The following is a 19,280-nucleotide window of genomic DNA, read 5'->3' on the forward strand; positions in this document are numbered from 1 at the left end:
AGAGAGTAGTGGGAGAAGAGGAATCTGAAGGAGAATCTGAGGACAATTTTGAGGAAGCTTTAGATCTCAACATGGATAGAGAAGTTCACAACCATGAGAGAGCTGATGGAAACGATGCCATCCCTGAGAGGAGGGTTCTTAGTTCATACATAAACCCAACCTCTGGGAATTGTGGTAGTAGCATCCAGAAACCACCCATTCAGGCCAACAATTTTGAGCTCAAGCCACAGCTAATATCACTTGTGGAAAATCATTGTTCCTTTGGAGGAAGTGCTAATGAAGACCCAAACCAACATCTCACAAAATTCCTGAGAATTTGTGACACTGTGAAGTCCAATGGAGTCCAGGAAGATGCCTATAAACTGCTTTTGTTCCCATTTTCACTTAGGGACAAAGCAGCTAAGTGGCTGGAATCATTCCCAAGGGGGAGTCTAACAACATGGGATGAGGTGGAAAGCAAGTTTCTGGCACGTTTCTACCCTCCACAAAAGGTCAATAGGCTTCGATCTGAGGTTCAGACTTTTAGACAACAAGATGGTGAAACTCTCTACGAGGCATGGGAGAGATTCAAGGACTTGACAAGGAAATGCCCACCAAACATGTTCCATGATTGGGTGCAACTGCACATCTTCTATGATGGGCTCTCTTATGAATCAAGGAAGGCTGTAGACCATTCATCAGGAGGTTCATTGAACAGGAAAAAGACTGTGGAAGAAGCCATTGAAGTGATCGAGACAGTGGCTGAGAATGAGTACTACTATGCATCAGAAAGGCACAACACTAAGGGAGTCATGGAGCTGAACCATGTTGATACAATTCTAGCCCAAAACAAGGTGTTTGCCAAGCAACTAGCAGAGCTTACCAGGCAATTAGAAACAAAGCAAGTGGCTGCAATACACACACAAGATCAAGAGGAAGTAGGCATTGAAGGAGGTGATTGGGATGAGGTTAACTATGTGGGAAACCAACAAAGGCAATCATATGATCCACATGCCAACACTTACAACCCAGGCTGGAGAAACCACCCAAACTTTGGGTGGGGAAACCAACAAACCCAACCACAAAACCACAAACCTTACAACTACAACCAACAAAACAATTCCACATACCAAAACTCCAACCAAAGATCATACCAAGCCACACAAAACACTTACCCCCAATCATCATATCATGGCCAAAATAATCAACATACCCAACCTAATCCGAACCAACAATTTCAAGATCAATTAAACCGGATAGAAGGAATTATGGCAACCATGAGTCAAGACATCATTGAACTGAAGAGCTTCAGGGATGATGTGAGAACTACCTTAAGAAACCATGGTGAAAAACTCAAAAGGATGGAATCTCAAGTAGGAGAGCTATCTCAACAGGCACCCAAATCAACTGCAGTGTTCCCTAGTGACACAGAAAAGAATCCTAAAGGGGAACAAAAGAGAGTAAGATGGGAAGAATGCAAAGCCATCACCATAATGAAGGAAGTCTCAGAAGAAGAAGGAATCAGGCCCTCAGAGCAGGAACCAGAAATCTTGAAGGAAGGTGTGGAAGAAGTTAAGCAAGAAGGTGGAACTGAGCAAGCCAAGGAACTGCAAAAAGGCATGATGGAAATATACCAACCAAAAGCACCATTTCCTGAGAGGTTAGGAGGAGGTGAAAAAAGGAAAACCTACTCAAGGTTTCTAGAGACATTTAACTCTCTGCATGTCAATATTCCCTTTCTTGAGATTCTTCATCAAATGCCCACACACATCAAGTATTTAAAGGAATTGTTAAGCAAGAAAAGAGTTTTGAAGGGAGGACAAACGGTAACAATGAACAAAGAATGCAGTGCTCTCATCAAGAAGGACACACTCTCTAAGAAAACGGACCCAGGAAGTTTTCATATCCCTTGCATCATAGGGAAAACAAAAATCGATAGAGGATTCTGTGATCTAGGAGCTAGCATAAATGTGATGCCTCTAACTCTTATGAAGAGGCTACAACTGAATGAGGTGAGACCCACTGATGTAATCATACAACTGGCTGACAAAACTCAGAAGCAAGCTGAAGGGGTGGTTGAAAATGTGCTGGTGAAAGTGGGGGATTATTATTTCCCCACAGACTTTGTCATTGTGGACATGGAGGAAAGCTACTTACACCCTATCATTCTGGGCAGACCATTTCTCGCAACTACTAGAGCGCTCATAGATGTAGAACAAGGAAAGCTAATTCTGAGAATACATGAGGAACAGCTCATTTTCAAAGTCTTCAAACCTGCATCTGAGCCTGAACCAGAACCTGAAAAGCCTAAAGATGATAGTAGCCATCCGTGTTTGGAGGAAAGTAATCCAGCAGCTGAGACTCTAAAACAGTCATTGGAAGGCAAACAAGAGTTGCAAGAGTTAGAGCCACAAGAATCAGTGGAAACAGATCAGAAGGATCCTCCTGACATAAAGGTCAATGAAGAAATCCTCAAGAGAAAGGGAAGAGTGATAGGGAGATTGCCAAGAGGATGGAGAAACAAGAAAATTCCCACTGAAGGTTTTTCTCCGGGAGATAACGTGATATCAAGTCATTATCTGCCAATCCCACCTGGCCTCAAAACCATTCCTTCCCAGCTCCCTCAAGTGTTCACAATCAGGAAAGTTCTTTCTATGGAACATTTAGAGGTCATGAATGAATCAAGTGGGGACGTTTTCATAGTGAGAGGAGAGGACGTCAAGCACTACAATCCACCCTAACAAGGGACAACCGTCAAGCTAGTGACGTTAAAGAAGCGCTTCATGGGAGGCAACCCATGTTTTTAGTATCCTTAATCTTTAGTGCTTTGTTTTACATCTAATAAAGCATGGTTTCTTATGCATGAACTTGAATCCTCAGGACAACTATTGATTAAGTGCACTAAACCTTGCATGTAAATTACGATGGGTCTCTAAGTTTGGTGTGCTTGATGGCACTCCCAAATCTTACTCGAATTGAATTCCATCTTTCATTCAAGGTGCACAACCAAACATTAAGTTTGGTGTTCTTTTTGAACACAGTTTATGAAAAGCAAGAAGTTCCTCTGGATTTCAAAATTCATGACAAGTATACCATTCACATGTTTTAATACTTTGGTTTCAATTACTTAGGTTAGTCACTTTGTTTAGAATCAAAGAGCCAAGGTGACTATGATTTATTAGAATTATGCACACTCATTAAGGACAACCAATATGGATTTCATGTCATCAGGAGACTTAACCAAACACTAAGTTTGGTGTCCAAATAATAAGTGTGCATACATGTAGAAGTCACGGCTATAAGCTCATAAAGACAAGCATTGATTTACATGTGCAAATACTATTCATAATTCACATGGACCGAAAAATGATAGCAAATTTGTTTGTTTGTGCAGGTACAAAAGAAAAGACAAAAATGGAGGAAAAAGACAAAGGGAGGTACGTGCTTGGTCAAAAAGAAAATCCACAAATCTTTGAAACTAACACATGGGAAAAGGAAGTTCTGCAAGAAAAGAAAGCTACATGTACAACCTAATGCATCCAGAATACTTCCAAGAAAATGAAAAGCCAATCGTCCTTATCTACAATTCATATATTTACCATCAAGCCACCCTTCACAAACCACCCTAGCCGTTCATTTTTCACTCATGGGCACTATAAAGAACCACTTGGGGAACGAGTCCCACACCACCAATTCTCCTTCATACACATTTTCCTTCATCACAGCATAACTATCTCTTGCCGAAAACAACCTCACCACACCTCCAACAACACTTCTTGCTTCACCTTGTCAACTTTAGCTTGTCACTTACCAAAACTAAAAAAAAAACCAATGGCAGCTTCATCTAGCCACAAAAGAAGAAAAGACAAGCAGCCAATGGAGGAAAACAGGGAATTTGATGCATGGAGATACAGATCAGTGTTCCATGAGATTCAAGCCGAATGGATGAGACCTAAAACGGTACTAGCTGAGGTTCCCTTTGACCTTGAAAAGGATGAGTTCCCAGGTGTTTGGGAAAAGATCAAAAAGAGGAAGTGGGAGCTCCTAACTAAGCCAATCACTAGAATCAACATCAACTTGGTGAAAGAGTTTTATGCAAATGCAGTAAGGGAGGATCAAACCAAGAACCCCACATACAAAAGCTATGTGAGAGGGGTGGAAGTTGACTTCAGTCCTAAAGCAATCATGAAAACTCTTGGCCTGAAAAACATACATTTCAGCCAAGCAAGTTATGAAGAAAGGATGATAGGAGAACCTGACTATACAACTATTGCTGAAGACCTTTGTGCCATCAGAGCTGAATGGGTGAGAAAAACAAGAGGGGCTCCAAGAGTCTTGAGAAGGGGAGACCTAACACCTGAAGCTAAAGGGTGGTATGCAATAGTTAGGAGATCCATCCTACCCACTGCAAACTCTTCAGAAATAGTCCCTAAAAGAGCCATCTTGCTACATTGCATTATGGTTGGAGGAGAGATCAAAGTTCATAAACTCATTGCTGAACAGATACAAGAGTTTAGTGAGAAAAGTGACCCTGAATCCTGGCTCCACTTCCCTAGCACTATCATTAGACTATGCATCGATGCCCAAGTACCACTTGAGGATGAAAGACCTAATTGGCTATATCCTGGACTGGCCATAACTGCGCACAGAATGACTCTTGGCCCAACTCCTCCAAGACATACAAGAAGAAGAAATGAAGAAGGGCAACAAGTGGAAGCCGAGCAAGAAGCAGAACAAGAAAGACAGGAAGGAGAAGATAGAGAAGAAGAGCAAGAAGAGCAAGCAACTCCTGAAAGAAGACAACGGATTCCCAGAGACCCCATGGATATGAGCAGAATGCAGGAAATCATGGAAGGAATGTCTCAACAATACATGAGGTCTCAGGAGAGACAAGAGGACTTTCATCTAAAAATGATGGATATGCAAAGGAACTTTGAATCAAGATTCTTCGATCTGCAAAGGGAACAAAATTTACACTTACAGGAATCCTTCAGCCACATATGCCAACACCAAGATGCCAATGTCTTGGCAATCAAGGAAGCCACCACTTTACAGAATGCAAGATACTCAGTCCAAGCTGATTACAACATCAGTTCGCAAATCAAGCTTAACTACATAGGGGAACATCTACACAAGATGGACCCAGCATTCCCAGCTTATGATGAGTATTTCAAAGGGAGGAAAGAAGGAGAAATAAACAAGGCAATGATCCTTGAAAAAGGAGTGGAAGAAACGATGAAAAAGGCTGGATTCTGGAAAAAGCTCATAAGAAAAGACAAGGGAGGCACAAGTGGTCAAAAAGAGGCAGGAAGTAAGAAGAAGCAGGATCCCAAGAATTAAGAAGAACCAAGCAATAAATAAGAGGTGGTCTCGTTCCTTAATAATCAAATGATAATTGGTGAATTGTCTTTATGAACGTGTTTTCATCATAAGTCATTTAAGTGTTATGTGGAGTTTTTTTTTATGAGTCGTTTTTTTTAGTATGTGTGTTTGTTAAGTGCTTTGAATAAAGTGAATGCCTGGATGTTTGGATATAACTTCACCTTCTTAAACAAGTGCGTGCCATGCTTGTTCTGTTTCCAAAAATAAAAGAAAAGTTTGAACAAAAGTAACTTGGCTAAATTAGTGACAAATCAAGTAGAATTAAGTGGTGGTATGCATGCTTGATTGTTTAGTCAGATCACTAAAATTAGAGTGTAGAATTATCATTTTTTTTGTGTAGAAAGTGAACATTGTCTATGGATCTTGATGAATAAATGTCTTTGGCCATGAAAAAGAAAGAAAAAGAAAAAGAAAAAGCCACGGAAAAAGGCAACCAAAAAGCAAAAAAATTGAGAAAATAAGCTAGGTACCAATGGTTTGAACTTCTGAGACAAATGCCTGTGGTGTTTATGTATTAAGGATATGCTTGGATGAATAGGTTCTGAGGAGTGTTTCAACACTTGGTAACTTGGGTTAACTAACCCGGGATTATCAACCAAAAGTCCATTATCAAGAGCAACCTAAATACAAAACATTTAGTCACACAAAGAGGTGCTGGGCACCAATGTCTCAAGAAGAGATGTGAACTAAAATGCCTAAGGTGGATATGTGTAGTGCACTGATAAGAAAAAGAAAATGCCAAAGGCTTGTGCAACACATGACACTAAGCAAACAAGGAGCAAAAGAAGCTCTAAGAAAAAGAAAAGAAAAACAAAGAAGAGAAAAGTGCCAAAGACATAAGAATAACAAGAGGCCATAGCAATTTTTTATGGATGCAATGAAAAAGTGATAATCCTACCTGATAAGTATGAAAAAGTGATGCTGCAACTTTCTGCATAAAACCCTTCTGATGAACTTCAAATGCTTGCTAATATAGCCAATGTAATTGCTTTCTGTTTCATACTTTCTTCTCAAATAACTCAGGACTTGCTTAGGGACAAGCAAGTATTAAGTTTGGTGTTGTGATGCCAAGGCATCATAGGCTAGTTTCACTAGCATTTTTCTGTTAGTTTTAGTTGTTTTATGCATTTTCTTGAGCTTAAAGTAACCAAAAATGGTTAAATGAAGAACAAAGTAATGAACCATCCAAACAATATGATTTTGATGCAAATTCCATGAGTTTTAGTTATATTACTTAAATGCTATGAATGAAAGAATTCTCATGAAATTTTGCAAGACTTTGATGCAATTGTTTGGATGATTTCAGGGAAGAAGAGGCTAAGCAAGGAAGCAACAAAATCAATAAAGGAAGCTTGAATATCACATGTGGAGTTTAAGTTCCAGTTTAAGCCTAAACTGGAGCTTAAACGCCAAAATCATGAAGGATAAGAAATGCTGGGATTGAAGTTTAACCTCCAGTTTGACCTCAAACTGGAGGTTAAACGCCAGAATGAAAAGCCTCACTTAAGGAGCATTCCACGTTTAACCTCCAGTTTGACCTCAAACTGGAGGTTAAACGCCAGAATGAGTATGCCACCCAGGGAGGAGTTCCACGTTTAACCTCCAGTTTGACCTCAAACTGGAGGTTAAACGCCAGAACCAGGAAGAGTACCAGGGAGCCATTCCACGTTTAAGCTCCAGTTTGACTCAAACTGGAGCTTAAACGTGTTCGATAGCTTTTCTACTCCAGGGTTGCTCTCTCCATCTCCACGTTTAACCTCCAGTTTGACCTCAAACTGGAGGTTAAACGTGTTCGACACCTCCAGGGCCACCATTCCAAGCTTCCACGTTTAACCTCCAGTTTGACCTCAAACTGGAGGTTAAACGTGTTCGACCTCCAGTATGCCTCCACCCTTTTCCACGTTTAACCTCCAGTTTGACCTCAAACTGGAGGTTAAACGTGTTCGACCTCCAGGGCTGCCTTTCCTATCTCCACGTTTAAGCTTCAGTTTAACCTTAAACTGAAGCTTAAACGTGTTCGACTACATGACTCTCCAGGGCTACCTTCTTCCATTTCCACGTTTAAGCTTCAGTTTAACCTTAACTGAAGCTTAAACGTGCTTCTACAAAAGGCCTCACTGGAAGTGTCTGGCGTTTAAGCTGCAGTTTAAGCTTAAACTACAACTTAAACGCCACTCTTGGAAAAGGTTTCTGGGCCAAAAATATTGTGATTTAAGTTAGTCTTTGAGCACAAATATTAACTTAAACTTACTTTGGTATGAAACCCAATTGAATATCATGGTTTATGGGATTGGGCCTGAAGGATTGATGAGTTTGAAATCTCAATTTATTGAGTCATGTGTCATTATTTGATTATCACTAAGTTGGCTCAATAAATGTTACAGGATTTGGATCAACAACCTCATCAAGGTTATGGATCATAAACCCAAGGCAAAAGGAAAGCAAGGAGAGACCTCAAAGCCCAAGAAGCACAACTGAAGCTCAATATAGAAAGTGTATAAATAGGATAGAAGTTAAGTTAGAGAGGACTTTTACTTCACTTTTAGCTAGTTTTCCTTTTCTTTGTAATTGAATTCAGAGCTATGATTCACTAAACCCCCTTTCATTGGGTTAGGGAGCTCTATTGTAATTCAATGAATCAATAATAGTTTATCTTCTTCTTCAATCTTTTCTCTTGAATTTTGTTAGAAAGCTTCTCGATCTAATTCCATTGAGTAGTTGTCTTGGGAAAGAAACTACTCATACTTGGAATCCTTCGGAGCCTTGGGAAAGGAATGGAGGATTCATGCTAGAGAAGCTTTCTCACAGTGGATTGGATTGGGGTTTGGATGGATATTGTGACATGTAATCCTACCAAATTGTGGTTCATGAAATTGTGTGGTATAATCAGTGATCAAGCATCATCTCTTCTTATGAACATTTAAACCAAGGGATTGGGAATTTGTTTGTTTTTAGAGAGCATTGGTGAACCAAGGAATTGGGATCCAATCATATAAGATTGCCAAGCAAAATTCAATGAATGCATTGGTTGAGGAAGAGATATACATGTTTTGATTCGGAGATTTCAATATCTCTTAAACCCAATGAATTCCCCATTTCTGATTTCCACTTTCTCTTTACATTCTGCAATTTAATTCTTGCAATCATCCCCATTCCCTTTTTATTTCAGCAATTTACATTCTGCTCTTTAATTCATGCAATTTAAGATTCAGCCATTTAATTTCCTTGTCATTTACTTTTCCCGCCAATTTTACATTCCGCAATTCTCATCTCAAATCTTGATTCCGCTCAACTAGAACACACTTCTAATCCGAATTGCTCACTCAACCAATCCTTGTGGGATTCGACCTCACTCTATTGTGAGTTTTTACTTGACGACGATAACCGGTGCACTTGCCGGAAGGAATTTTGCCGATCGTGCAATTTCCTAAATCGTAGCATAACACGTTTATGTGCATCAGAAATCATATTGACTTGCTAAGTCAATATTTTGTTCTGAGCCAATATGGCATTCAGAGTATCAACTTCAAGAACTCCCTTCTTCATAGGCGTCCCATTGCTCACAGGATTCCTTTCAGAAGTGTACATGAACTGGTTATTAGCAACCATGTCAATGAGTTCTTGAGCTTCTGCAGGCGTTTTCTTTAGGTGAATGGATCCACCTGCAGAAGTGTCCAGTGACATCTTTGATAGCTCAGATAAACCATCATAGAATATATCCAGGATGGTCCATTCTGAAAGCATGTCAGAAGGACACTTTTTGGTCAACTGTTTGTATTTTTCCCAAGCTTCATAGAGGGATTCACCTTCTTTCTGTCTGAAGGTTTGAACATCAGCTCTAAGCTTGCTCAGCTTTTGAGGAGGAAAGTACTTGGCTAAGAAAGCCGTGACCAGCTTATCCCAAGAGTTCAGGCTGTCTTTGGGTTGAGAATCCAACCATAATCTAGCTCTGTCTCTTACAGCAAAAGGGAAAAGCATGAGCCTGTAGACTTCAGGATCTACTCCATTAGTCTTAACAGTATCACATATCTGCAAGAATTCAGTTAAGAACTGAAAAGGATCTTCAGATGGAAGTCCATGAAACTTGCAGTTCTGCTGCATCAGAGAAACTAATTGAGGTTTCAGCTCAAAGTTGTTTGCTCCAATGGCAGGAATGGAGATGCTTCTTCCATGTAAATTGGAATTAGGTGCAGTAAAGTCACCAAGCATCTTCCTTACATTATTATTATTTTCGGCTACCATCTCCTCTGCCTGTTCAAAAATTTCTGAAAGGTTATCTCTGGATTGTTGTATTTTAGCTTCTCTTAATTTTCTCTTCAGAGTCCTTTTAGGTTCTGGGTCTGCTTCCACAAGAATGTTCTTATCCTTGCTCCTGCTCATATGACAAAGAAGAAGGCACAGAAAAATAATAATAATAATGGAGATCCTTTATACCACAGTATAGGGATCCCTGTGTGAGTGGAAGAAGAGGGGGAGACAAAGAATGTAATATAATGGAAGAAACACAACTGTGAGGATGGAAGAGAGGTGAGATGAGATGTTAGGATGTGAATGAATAAATAGAATGAGATGGGGGAGGGATAATTTTCGAAAATTATTTTGAAAAAGAGTTAGTGATTTTCGAAAATGGTTTTTGAAAAATGTTAGTGATTTTCGAAATTTTTTTTTTAAATAAAAATAATTAGTTAATTAAAAAGAAATTTTTGATAAAGAGGGAAGATATTTTCGAAAATTAGAGAGAGAGAGTTAGTTAGGTAGTTTTGAAAAAGTTAAGAAACAAACAAAAAGTTAGTTAGTTAGTTGAAACAAATTTTGAAAAGATAAGAAGTTAGGAAGTTAGAAAAGATATTTTCAAAAGATATTTTTTTGAAAAAGATAAGATAAGAAGATATTTTTGAAAAGATATGATTGAAATTAGTTTTGAAAAAGATTTGATTTTTAAAATCACAATTAATGACTTGATTCATAAGAAATCACAAGATATGATTCTAGAACTTAAAGTTTGAATCTTTCTTAACAAGCAAGTAACAAACTTCAAATTTTTGAATCAAAACATTAATTGATTATATTATTTTCGAAAATTTGATATAAAAATAAGAAAAAGATTTTTGAAAAATATTTTTGAAATTTTCGAAAATAACTAAGAATTTTGAAAAAGATTTGATTTTTGAAAAAGATTTTGAAAAAGATAAGATTTTCAAATTGAAAATTTGATTTGACTCATTGGCAACAACTTGATTTTTAAAAATTTTTGAAAAAGTCAATCCAAATTTTCGAATTTGATGAGAGAAAAAAGGGAAAGATATTTTTTTTTTATTTTTTTGAATTTTTATGATGAGAGAGAATAACAAGAAAAATATGCAATGCATGAAATTTTTAGATCAAAACAATGAATGCATGCAAGAATGCTATGAATGTCAAGATGAACACCAAGAACACTATGAATGTCATGATGAACATCAAGAACATATTTTTGAAAAATTTTTAATGCAAAGAAAACATGCAAGACACCAAACTTAGAAATCTTTCATGTTTAGACTCTAAGAAACGAAAAATGCATATGAAAAACAATAAAAGACACAAAACAAAAAAAATCATCAAGATCAAACAAGAAGACTTACCAAGAACAACTTGAAGATCATGAAGAACACTATGAATGCATGTTATTTTTGAAAAATGCAAGATGCATATGCAAGTGACACCAAACTTATGATATGACTCAAGACTCAAACAAGAAACAGAAAATATTTTTGATTTTTATGATTTTCTAATTTTTTTGGATTTTTATTTTATATTTTTCGAAAATTATATGAAAAAGAAAAATAAGGATTCCAAAATTTTTAATATGAATTCCAGGAATCTTGCATTCTTAGTCTAAAGCTTCAGTCCAGGAATTAGACATGGCTCACTAGCCAGCCAAGCTTTCAAAGAAAGCTCCAGTCCAAAACACTAGACATGGCCAATGGCCAGCCAAGCTTCAGCAGGTAGATCAGGAACAGTAGCAGGTGGATTAGCTCCAACTAGCTTGCTCTTGATAACAAATTGCAAGCCTCAGTCCAAATGAATTTAGACATGGCTTTACAGCCAGCCAGGCTTCAACATGTTTCATGAAACACTAGAATTCATTCTTAAAAATTTTGAATAAAATTTTGAAAACATTTTTATTTTTTTTTTTCGAAAACAAAAGAGAAATTTTTTTTTGAAAATATTTTTGAAAGATTTTTGAAAAGAAAACGAAAAGAAAGTTACCCAATCTGAGCAACAAGAAGAACCGTCAGTTGTCCAAACTCGAACAATCCCCGGCAACGGCGCCAAAAACTTGGTGCACGAAATTGTGATGTCCAGGCTCAAACAATCCCCGGCAACGTGAGCAACTTGGTGCTCTGATCTCAATACATAATTGTCACAACTTCGATACAACTAACCAGCAAGTGCACCGGGTCGTCCAAGTAATACCTTACGTGAGTAAGGGTCGAATCCCACGGAGATTGTTGGTATGAAGCAAGCTATGGTCACCTTGTAAATCTCAGTCAGGCAGATATAAAGTGATAATGGTGTTTTCGAATATTATATAATAAAATAGGGATAGAGATACTTATGTAATTCATTGGTAGGAATTTCAGATAAGCGAATGGAGATGCTTTTCGTTCCTCTGAACCTCTGCTTTCCTGCTATCTTCATCCAATCAGTCTTACTCCTTTCCATGGCTGGCTTTATGCAAGGGCATCACCGTTGTCAGTGGCTACATCCCCTCCTCTCAGTGAATAATATGCTCACGCACCCTGTCACGGCACGGCTATTCATCTGTCGGTTCTCGATCATGCTGGAATAGGATTCACCCTCCTTTTGCGTCTGTCACTAACGCCCAGCACTCGCGAGTTTGAAGCTCGTCACAGTCATTCAATCATTGAATCCTACTCAGAATACCACAGACAAGGTTTAGACCTTCCGGATTCTCTTGAATGCCGCCATCATTCTAGCTTACGCCACGAAGATTCTGGTTAGGAGATCTAAGAGATATTCATTCTAGCTTAATTCACGTAGAACAGAGGTGTTTGTCAGGCACGCGTTCATAAGGGAGAAGGATGATGAGCGTCACACATAATCATCACCTTCATCACGTTCTTGGGTGCGAATGGATATCTTAGAAGCGAAATAAGAAGAATTGAATAGAAAACAGTAGTACTTTGCATTAATCTTTGAGGAACAGCAGAGCTCCACACCTTAATCTATGGAGTGTAGAAACTCTACCGTATGAAAATACATAAGTGAAGGTCCAGGCATGGCCGAGATGGCCAGCCCCCTAAACGAGATCAATAGTCTCCTAAGATGAACAATGGATTAAAACTGAGACCAAAGATGCCTAATACAATAGTATGAGGTCCTATTTATAATAAACTAGTCACTAGGGTTTACATGAGTAAGTATTTGATGTATAAATCCACTTCCGGGGCCCACTTGGTGTGTGTTTGGGCTGAGCCTGAGTGTAGCACGTGCAGAGGCCATTTGTGGAGTTGAACGCCAAGTTCTGTGCCAGTTTGGGCGTTCAACTCTGGTTTTGGATCCTTTTCTGGCGCTGGGCGCCAGATTTGGGCAGAAGGCTGACGTTGAACGCCAGTTTACGTCGTCAATTCTTGGCCAAAGTATGGACTATTATATATTGCTGGAAAGCCCTGGATGTCTACTCTCCAACGCAATTGGAATCGCGCCATTTCGATATCTGTAGCTCCAGAAAATCCACTTTGAGTGCAGGGAGGTCAGAATCCAACAACATCAGCAGTCCTTTTTCAACCTCTGAATCTGATTTCTGCTCAAGTCCCTCAATTTCAGCCAGAAAATACCTGAAATTACAGAAAAACACACAAACTCATAGTAAAGTCCAGAAATGTGAATTTAACATAAAAACTAATGAAAACATCCCTAAAAGTAACTAGATCCTACTAAAAATATACTAAAAACAATGTCAAAGAGCGTATAAATTTTCCGCTCATCAATCAGCTCGACCCAGGGTATGAACAGTGCCCCTGCTTGAGCTCGGTCTTCTTTTTTGAGGTCGAGTCTTTGACTTCGGTCCCTCTCTAGCGAAGCCAAACTCAAGCACTTAGTCGATTCCTTTCTTTGTAGAATTTCGAATGTAGAACGTCTTCCTCTGAAAGCGCACGCTTTTGTATTAGTGCTCATTTCTTGGGAACGTGTGAGGTTTTAAATACCCTCCTTAATTAGCTTTTAATGCTCCGTTTCCCTTGGTTTTTATTTTGAATCTTTATACCCAAAAAACGGTTTCTCTTCCCTTGTTACCGTAACTTCCCTTTTCTTTCTCGCTTTCTGTTTTTGCCCGGGGTTTCGCAGTTTCGCATTTCTCCCTGCGACATTGCTTTTGTTCGGGTTTTCTCTTGTGAGAGGGTGATTTCCAGATTTCGTCTTCCATCTTCAATCTTTCTTTGAAGCTTGCCGCTTTTTCCAGGTTGGTTCTAGTTTTCTTGCTTCTTTTGTAGCTTCGTCTTCAGTTTTTGGTAGAGCTTTGATTTTGCATGTTTTGAAAAGTTTGAATCCTTTCGTGGTCTTGTATTTGCTTGTCGCTGTAATGCGTTCTTCCTGACTTTCTGCTATGCATTCTCTTGGCATTTCCGTTGAGGCTGTCTAGGGTTTTTTTGTTGCTTCTGGTTATTTTCTGTTTGACACCGTTTATCTAGAAAATCTGCATCTGTTTCTTGCTTTATTTGAAGGTTACTTTGCCTGACTCTGAGAAAGTTCGCATCTTTGATAGTTTCTTCTTAGCGCACTTGATTTTTAGGAATGCTTTTGATGGTAGACTGTGATGACTTTTTCTTTTTCTTGTTTTGAGAAATGCTTGGGTGGGAGCTGTAGATTTTCCTGGAAACCTTGCTTTGTTACTGCCTCCAAGGGATGCCCCAGGACTTTGGTTTGAGTCTTAGGGTTTTCCTTTGCTGTTTCTTTACCTGTATCATATTAATCGAGTCGTTTTATCCCTTGTCCGAGATGTTTTTGGTAACCCCATCTTCTTTTCTTATTGTAGGGTTAGTTGGTCTCATGTCTTCTCGCAATATTGTAGAGATGTCTTCCCGAGTTCCTAAGGGGATGTCCGATTGGCTGGACTCCCTTGTCTTGCTGTGTGTTTCTGTTGTGGATGCTGAATTTTGCATAGAGCTGAGGAAGCGCCATAGGATTTGTGGTAATAGTGCCCGGGAGGAGGATTATGAGCTTGTTGCTCCTGATTCTGATGAGAGAGTTTGTTTTCCGACTTCCATCAAGGGGGAGCGTCCCTTTTTTTTACGCCTATGAATACTTCTTCAGTCAGTTGAACGTTACTTTTCCTTTCACTGCCTTCGAGACCGACTTGTTGTGGTCGTGTAATATTGCCCCCTCCCAGCTTCACCCAAATTCCAGGGGTTTTATTAAGATTTTCCAGTTACTCTGCCGAGAATTAGGTGTAACACCTTCTCTGACTCTCTTCCTGTACTTGTTTGTATCCGCCAAGCCTGGTGGTTCTTCGAAAAAGAAAGCTTCCTGGGTTTCCTTCAGGTCTGCCCAGGGCCATAAAATTTTTGCTATGTATGATAAGTCCTTTAAGGACTTCAAGAATTACTTCTTTAAAGTTCATGCCGTCGAGGGGGCCCGCCCCTTTTTTCTTGATGAAAACGATGAGCCCTCTTTCCCTCTATGGTGGCAGAAGGATGTGAGAGTGTCTTGCTATACTTGGGAGATGCTTGACGATGTTGAATGTGATTTGTTGTTGTTCTTGAGGATTTATGGGGGGCGCCTCCTCATCTTGATACAAAAAGATTTTTAAACGATCCGTCTCTGGTTCGGACTGTTTTGGGTATTAGTCAGACTTATTTCTATACTTGTTTTATTGGCTTTGCTTCATCTTCTTGTGATTGTGATCCTTTGCTGTGGCTGTTTTTGCAGAGATGTCAAAAAATAATGATTCCATGAAGGCCTTCAAAAGGGCAAAAAAGGAAACTGCTGCTCGAAATATCTCGGCCAAGGCGGCTGGGGAGGGATCTTTGCAAGTTTCAATGAAGTCGCCCGTGTCGAGTTCTCCTGGTCCGAGGAAGGTGATCCCCACTCCTCGGGTTTGTCCGGTGGAGCCCCCCCAGTCTTCTGCTGCAGCTTCTGATGCTCCTCCTAGTAAAAAGCAAAAAACGATTGAGCCTTTCAACCTTGATGCTCCTAACTTTGATGCGGTCGAGTTTGTAGATCAACAAATCGGCCCTTATGGTGTCCTCCCTATGGACGACGTGTCGCTTCTTCATCATTTTGATTATATAACTCGGAGTAGTATCAAGATGGCACACATGGGAGCGGCCCTATATCGAACTGCTCAAAGTCTTCCTCTCCATGCCACTAAAGCTTTTATGGAGGAGGCCAAACAGGAGTTTGATCGGATGAAAGGCTTAAAGGAGGAGCTTGAAGTGAAGGTGGCCAAGTTGGAAAACGATTTGGAGAATGAGAAGGCGAGTTCCATCTCTCTGGTGGCTTCTGTGAGGCTGGCCGAGGACACGGCTATGAGATATAAGGATAGTTATGTGACATCTTACTGGGAGGTGTTGCGCCTGAGGGAGGAGTTGGAGAATGCCCGAGCTGATTACTCCGAGCTCCAAGGTCATCTTGTTGGTAGTGTAACTGCTGCCTATGAGAACCTGAAGGAACAAGTTCGGGTTATTGCTCCCAAGGCCGACCTGACCCTCTTCAGCCTAGATAACGTTGTCAGGGATGGCAAGATTGTCCCTAATGACGAGGATGATGATGATGTTGAACCTCCCCCTGTGTCCTCTGCCAAGGTGTCAACTCCTGCTGTTCCTGCCGAGGTCGGCCCTCCCGCTTCTGATCCTGACTGCCAGATCTTAAACCGGAATGACGGTACTGTGGATGCTGTTCCTCTCCAAACTCACCCTCCGTCTCCTTGGACTGATGCTGCTAAAAAGTCTTCTGACCCTTAGCCCATTTATTCTAGATATTTATGTAGTTGGCCCGGCTTGTGGGCTTTTTAAACTCTTTATGTTTTGTTAACTGCTGATACTTTCTCGTTGCTTGCCTAGCAACTTTTTGTTTTGACAAACAAAAGTAACTTTCTAGATTTTGAGGTAGATTTTGGTGGCCTCTGAAGCTTTATAACTTTATAGATTATATCATGCTTTCGCACTTTACTTGGTATCTTTTTTGTTTTCTGAGGATGTTGGAACCCTGCCGCACGTCCTCTTCGGATTTGCTTTATTGTTTGTAGCTTGGATCCTTTGAGGTTATGGTTATGTGGGTCCAACTTGTTTTTTAGTTTTCTCGCTCTTGCTTGTATTTCTGACGATCTATAACCGATTCTTCAAGTTGGTCCTCCAAGTTATTTTGGTAGTCCTTTGTCCGGTCTCTCTCAGGGGTTACCTTTGTAACTTGCTTTGTAGTAGGCCGACTTCTTTACGTCGTCCTTTTCTAAGTTATTTTTGTAATCCTCTTTCTTGGATCTTTGTCAGATCTCTTTCAGGGATTACTTTTATAACTTTTTATTAGTAGGAGTCCGACTTCGTTATGTCGGTCTCTTCTAAGTTATTTTTATAATCCTCTTTCTTGGATCTTGTTCAGATCTCTTTCAGGGACTACTTCTTATAACTTTTCATTTTGGGCTGACTTTGTCATGTCGGGCCCTTCTAAGTTAAAGTAATCCTCTTTAATAGGGTTGGCCAGACCTCTTTCTAGGGTTTAATTATAACTTGGGTTGACTTGGTCCGACTTCTTAACATCGGCCAGCCTTTAAGTTATTATTTAGCAATCCATAAGACCTCGTCAGGTTCTTTTTCGGATCACTTTCGATAACTTCTTACATTATTTTGTGTTCATCTTTACCGATTTGTAGAAGGTGGTTGCTATCTTTAGATTGTCTTTTGGGTGAATCGCGTTTTCACCTTTATCGGACGATTGTCTTTATCGTGATCGTGCAGTGAAATTGTTATTCACTTTCTGCCGATCTGTTGCTTTATAATCGGATGATGAATGCTACAGATTAATGCGTCTTGAATACTTGTAGAATATCTAAAATATATATTTTATTCAAAGGAAAGTGCAAATATATACATGCGGGAATTTTTCATCCCTTTATGTCGAATAGTGTTTGAGTCTCAACTTGGTGCCTCATTAAAAAACCTTTTCAGGAAAAAGAGTGCATCCAATAGTGAGATCTTTTACTTTTCTAGCTGTAGTACCTTCTTAGGTTGCAGGCGTGCCATGATCTGGGAAGCTCTCGTCCATCGAGTTCGGACAGTCTGTAGTAGCCCTTCCCAAGTACTTTTACAACTCGGTAGGGTCCTTTCCAGTTTGCTGCCAACTTTCCTTCTCCTGGTCGAGTTGTTCCAATATCATTTCGGATTAGGATGAGATCATTCTCTGTGAAACTTCTCGGCACTACCTTTTGATTATATCTGGAAGCCATTCGACGTTTTAGTGCTTCTTCCCTGATCCGAGCTCTTTCTTGAATTTCAGGTAGTAGGTCGAGTTCTTCTTTCTGAAGTTGAGAGTTGGCCTCTTCATTATAGTGGACTACTCGGGATGACCCTTCCTCGATCTCTACTGGGATCATTGCCTCCACTCCATATGCTAGTCGAAAGGGTGATTCATTTGTCGTGGAGTGTGGCGTTGTTCGATATGCCCATAGGACTTGTGGAAGTTCTTCAGCCCAAGCTCCCTTTGCATCTTGTAGTCTCCGTTTCAACCCAGCCAATATGACTTTGTTGGCAGCTTCGGCCTGTCCATTGGCTTGAGGGTGTTCGACGGAGGTGAACTGGTGCTTTATATTCAAGTCGGCTACTAGTCTCCTGAAGCCTGCATCTGTAAATTGAGTGCTATTATCTGTGATGATGGAGTATGGAACCCCGAACCTCGTGACAATGCTCCTGTATAGGAATTTCTGGCTTCTTTGAGCGGTGGCGTTGGCTAGGGGCTCTGCCTCAATCCATTTTGTAAAATAGTCTACTCCGACTATGAGGAATTTTACTTGTCCTGATCCCTAGGGAAAGGGTCCGAGAAGATCAAGTCCCCATTTTGCAAATGGCCAGGGCGAGGTTACACTGATGAGTTCTTTTGGCGGGGTGATATGGAAGTTGGTATGTTTCTGACATGGTGGACTTGTCTTTACAAATTCTATAGCTTCTTTCTGTAGGGTTGGCCAATAAAATCCCGCTCGGAGTACTTTTTTGGCAAGAGCTCTTGCTCCGAGATGGTTGCCGCACATGCCGCCGTGTACTTCTTCTAGCACTTCCTTTGTGTTGTTGGTCAGCACACATTTTAGTAGCGGTATTGAGATCCCTCTTTTGTACAGGATGTTGTTTATAATAGTGTAGTACTGTGCCTCCCTTTTTAAACTCTTTGCCTCCTTTTCCTCTGTGGGGAGCGTCTCTGCTTTGAGGTAGTTAATTATGGGGGTCATCCATCCTTGGTCCTGACTTGTTATGGCTAGGATTTTTTCCTCTTCCGAGATTGACGGGTTCTGTAGCATTTCCTGGATGAGGCTTCTATTGTTGCCCCCTGGTTTGGTGCTGGCTAGTTTTGAGAGTGCGTCAGCTCGGGCGTTTTGTTCGCAGGGTATGTGGCAGATCTTATATTCCCCGAGTTGTCCGAGCTGTTCCTTGGTTTTATCCAAATACTTTTTCATGGTGGGATCTTTGGCTTGGTAGCTCCCTGTTATCTGTGAGATGACTACTTGTGAATCGCTGTAAATATTGAGTTTTTGAGCTCCAACCTCTGTAGCCAGCTTCAAACCGGCTAATAACGCTTCATATTCCACCTGGTTATTTGAGGCCGGGAACCCGAACTTGAGGGAGAGCTCAAGTTGGGTTCCTTGGTTGCTTTCTATTATCACGCCTGCGCCGCTTCCAGTCTTATTTGAAGAACCGTCCACGTAGAGATTCCAT

At 40.2% G+C, this 19,280-nt stretch overlaps 2 non-coding genes across 2 annotated transcripts; one reads left to right on the forward strand and one right to left on the reverse strand.

The window, feature by feature from the left end:
• Positions 1-497: 497 nt before the first annotated feature.
• Positions 498-601, reverse strand: LOC148561940 (small nucleolar RNA R71). The gene has a single exon (XR_015886496.1). It is a non-coding gene; the product is annotated as a small nucleolar RNA R71 (small nucleolar RNA).
• Positions 602-9,099: 8,498 nt separating this feature from the next.
• LOC148561941 (small nucleolar RNA R71) lies at positions 9,100-9,207 on the forward strand. Its single transcript, XR_015888131.1, has one exon. It is a non-coding gene; the product is annotated as a small nucleolar RNA R71 (small nucleolar RNA).
• The last annotated feature ends 10,073 nt before the right edge of the window (positions 9,208-19,280 follow it).

Source organism: Arachis ipaensis, chromosome B6, assembly GCF_059453495.1.
Source record: "Arachis ipaensis isolate K30076 ecotype BB chromosome B6, ASM5945349v1, whole genome shotgun sequence".
Lineage (NCBI taxonomy): Eukaryota > Viridiplantae > Streptophyta > Magnoliopsida > Fabales > Fabaceae > Arachis > Arachis ipaensis.